Source organism: Bubalus kerabau, chromosome 2 (assembly GCF_029407905.1).
Source record: "Bubalus kerabau isolate K-KA32 ecotype Philippines breed swamp buffalo chromosome 2, PCC_UOA_SB_1v2, whole genome shotgun sequence".
Lineage (NCBI taxonomy): Eukaryota > Metazoa > Chordata > Mammalia > Artiodactyla > Bovidae > Bubalus > Bubalus kerabau.
In genome coordinates this window covers 100,561,535-100,566,302 of record NC_073625.1, presented here as the reverse complement: position 1 = coordinate 100,566,302, position 4,768 = coordinate 100,561,535, and positions in this window count along the sequence as shown.

The following is a 4,768-nucleotide window of genomic DNA, read 5'->3' as shown; positions in this document are numbered from 1 at the left end:
ACATGACCATGAGAGACTGAATATACAATGGACAACTGCTGGACTATGTATATAAATAGAACTGTGATTCACAACCTGCAGCTACCTGTGCAGGAAGTCAACCCCTCTTCTCTATAATAAATAGCCCAGGAAGCCAGCCTGCTATAGATGGTGGGGGCCCACTTGGAATTCCAGAGTTGAAATGAAGATTATTTTAAGCTGAAAGGTTTGAGATTCAGTAGATTCAGAAACAAGTCTTCTTGGAGCTTCCTATATCCTACAGGGAAAAAAAAAAAAAAAGCAACTTCTGGAAAATGAGGCTTCCTGTCAGGGACATGAGAGGTGAAACCCCTGGGAAAGTGAGGAGAGTGAAGATCAGGATAGCATGGCAATTGACAATGAAATGGATGAAATGTCCAGCACAGCCCAACCCTTCGTAAAAGAAAGGCAATGCATAGCACTGTAACCCAGCCAGCAGGGCAACCCCCAATTCAGGAAATGTTCATGATGAGAGAACATACTCCTACTGAGCTTACTGAGCCTCAAGTTTAAAAATAAAATAAAATTTAAAAAAAAATTTCTAATGATGATGTATGGCAGAAACCAACACAATATTGTAAAGCAATTATCCTTCAATTAAAAATAAGTAAATTAAACAACAACAACAAAAAAGAGCCTCTTGATGAAAATGAAAGAGGAGAGTGAAAAAGTTGGCTTAAAGCTCAACATTCAGAAAACTAAGATCATGGCATCTGGTCCCATCACTTCATGGCAAATAGATGGGGAAACAGTGGACACAGTGGCTGACTTTATTTTTTTGAGCTCCAAAATCACTGCAGATGGTGACTGCAGCCATGAAATTAAAAGACACTTACTCCTTGGAAGGAAAGTTACGACCAATCTAGACAGCATATTCAAAAGCAGACATTACTTTGCCAACAAAGGTCTGTCTAGTCAAGGCTATGTTTTTTCCAGTGGTCATGTATGGATGTGAGAGGTGGACTATAAAGAAAGCTGAGAGCAGATGAATTGATGCTTTTGAACTGTGGTGTTGAAGAAGACTCTTAAGAGTCCCTTGGACCGCAAGGAGATCCAACCAGTCCATCCTAAAGGAAATCAGTCCTGGGTGTTCATTGGAAGGACTGATGGTGAAGCTGAAACTCCAATATTTTGGCCACCTCATGCGAAGAGCTGACTCATTTGAAAAGACCCTGATTTTGGGAAAGATTGAGGGCAGGAGGAGAAGGGGATGACAGAGGATGAGATGGTTAGATGGCATCACCAACTCAATGGACATGAATTTGAGTAAACTCTGGGAGTTGGTGATGGACAGGGAGGCCTGGATGCTGCAGTCCATGGGGTCACAAAGAGTCAGACACGACTGAGTGACTGAACTGAGCTTATTGAAATAGCTGCGAAGTTCCAGGGAAAGTATCCAGGCCTGGTTAGTGCAGCTCTGAGGTACAAGGTGGGATGAGATTTCCCTGACTGGGCAGGACGCAGAGAAAATGTGCAACATAACCACACACCCTCCCCTCTGAAGGTGCCTGGCCAGAGGCATGCTGGGGTGTGGGGGGACTTTGAGGAACTCACTTTTGTTTCTTTGGAGTCTCTTCACACTAGAATATATGCTTCATGATGGATGATAGTAAAGACTTTTGTCTGTTTTGTTCACTGTTGTGTTCACCAGCATCCAGTGTGCCCAAACCATCATGGTAGTGCTCAATAAACACTTGAAGAAACTATAGGGCAAATGGAGCAGATCAAATGAAAACAATAAAGGCAAAAAGAAGATATTCTTGTTATACCCTGGCTTGTCAATAATATCCTACCATGATAGCCAAAACAGAGAGGTGATTCATGGGGACTTATTGCCCTTGATCGAGACCAAAACACCAAGGCACAGCATTAAAATCTCCCCTTCTCCTCCTCCTTTTGATGACAATCAGGGTTCTCAGCCATCCCCAGTCAATAGAAATTGACTAGAGGCCACATAAGAAATTCAAGCAAGACTTTATTGGGGCTTCTGCTGCAGCAAGGAGGAGTAAGAACAAGTAACAGGTTTCTTTGCTTGTTTGCTCTCTGAGAGGGGATGAACCTGTTCTTTATGTGGGGTGAGGTTAGAGGTATGGCCAGGGTCAGTCCAGAGGGGTGGCTTAGGTGTTGTGCCCACGCCTCCAACAATGTTGAGTGCAAGAGGCATGCTCAATACCCTGCTTTTGTTCCCAACACTGTTTTTGCTCTGGGCACCTTTTGGTCTTTCCGTATCTTTTGTCCATAATTTGCCCCAACTGCACATGCAATTATTTTCAGTCCCCTGTGAAGAAAGCTGAGTGCTGAAGAATTGATGCTTTTGAACTGTGGTGTTGGAGCAGACTCTTGAGAGTCCCTTGGACTGAAAGGAGATCCAACCAGTCCATTCTAAAGGAAATCAGTCCTGGGTGTTCTTTGGAAGGACTGATGCTAAAGCTGAAACTCCAGTACTTTGGCCACCTCATGCGAAGAGTTGACTCATTGGTAAAGATCCTGATGCTGGGAGGGATTGGGGGCAGGAGGAGAAGGGGACGACAGAGGATGAGATGGCTGGATGGCATCACCGACTCGATGGACGTAAGTTTGAGTCAACTCTGTGAGTTGGTGATGGACAGGGAGGCCTGGAGTGCTGCGATTCATGGGGTCACAAAGAGTTGGACAAGACTGAGCGACTGAACTGAACTGAACAGTTCCTTTCTATTTTATGTTAGTCATTCTAGAACCTAAGCATCCTTCTTCCAAAAAAAGTGTGCAAAATAAAATTATTTTTTCTTTAGCAAAATAAATATTCTCTATTGTTAAAAAAAAATCTTCAAGTTGATGTTTGGTAGAAACCAACACAATACTGTAAAGCAATTAACCTTCAATTAAAAATAAATAAATACAAAAAAAAATCTTTTCATTGCGCTTTTACCTCCACCAGCTTTCCCAATCTCTTGCCTTCCTCTCACAACTACATTTCAGGAAGAAGTGGCCTGTGTCACTGATCTCCCCTGTCTTACCTTCAAACATAGTACCTGAAAACTCACTTCCATCAGGCTTTGATTCACGCACATGCTCTCCTAATTCTGCATTCTCCCAGGTCTTTCTTTCTCCTCCCTTTTGCAGGACCTTTTTGCTCAGCTCTTAGATAGTGGTTGTCTCATCTTAGCCCTCTCCCTATGTATCAATACTATTCTTGGACAGTGGCATTCACTCTGTTGAATCAACCCATTACCCCAACCCACCTCTGTGCAGAGCTCTAGGTTAATATCTCACAGTCATCTCCTTCTGGACGTCTTTCAATCACATCAAAATTAAAAGTACAAAACTGAAATTTTAAACTCTAATATGACAATATGTCATGAAACATTCCCTCTTCAAACTGCTCCTCCCCTTTTGGGTGCCCTCATCTGTGAACAGCATCATCTACTGAGACAAGGAAACCAGCCCAGACTTATCCTTGACTCCTCTCTCTCCTACATTCAAAATGTCATGGTTGTGCAGGTTGAGTTCTCCAGGAAGCAGGCTCTGAGGTGGAGGTTAGTGGGTAGGAAGCTAATGAAGGCGTGCCCTTCACATTTGTAGAAGGGGAATCGGGCAGGATTAAGCAGGAGGAGGCAGACTTTAACGCAGTCCCAACAACTGCCTGAGCTAACTCCATTGGGAGCTCTGATACTTACAAGTGACTTTTCAGAGTTAGCTGAGATCGACTTAGATGGCAAGGCCTTTATGCCCGTCATCAATACCATGATTTGCAGAGTCCAGTGCAAGATGAAAATGCAAGACTATATATTTAAAAATTAAGGTTTCCAAGAGGGTAACAGCAGAACATTAGACCAAGCACCGTGCACAGGGGGCTGTGTGACTGCACACATTGCAGGCGCGTGAAGCTGGGACTGGTCCTCATCAGTCACTGCATGCAGTCAAGGTCTCTCTGCAGTTGACATCATCCCTGAAGGGGCTGGCAGCTGAAGGCTGTTTTCCAGTGGCACTGCCAGCAAAGGGAGCAACTGAACATCACTCATGAGGCATCTGGGCCCGGGTCACAGTATCTACTACATTAACCAAGCCTGTCCATTTTACCACCTTGAAATTTCTCATATCCATTCTCTCTTTGCAATTGACCCTGCTAATCAATAGAATTAAAGTTCTCATCATCTTGCCTTAAGTACTGAAACAGTCCCATGCCTGTTAATTTCTCTTCTAGTCTGGTCTTCACATCCTCCACTACTGAAAATGAGACTAACACACTAAATTCCTAAAACACTAAATGACTTCCATTGCCCACAATATTAAAATCTAAGCCAACATTTCCCAAACTCTGTTCATAAAACACTTGGTCTTCAGAGTACAAAAAATATGATGCAAGTTTTCTTCTGAGTTATTTTTAAAATTCTTCTGTAATAAAAATACTAAGCCATTTATACAATTATGTTTATAATTTTATGATTATCATGCCAAAGGATTGGTGAGTTATACCTCAGAACTCCAGAGGTAGCAGGAAAATTCTCCTAATCAAAGAGTTTTATTCAATCCCACATATTGACCCCTAAACAACATTTACTAACTACTGCCTAGATATATCATCGTACTGATAAATTTTTTTGTATCTTCCATCTAATTTTAATAATATCAGTGACATTATTCAATGTTTTTTATTGTATGCATGGATTTTATAAAATATTTTCCCCTTTGGATTTGTGGATTATAGAAGTCTGTCACTACATTTTAGAACCTACTTTTTTCTTTACTGATAAGCACTTAAATATACTAA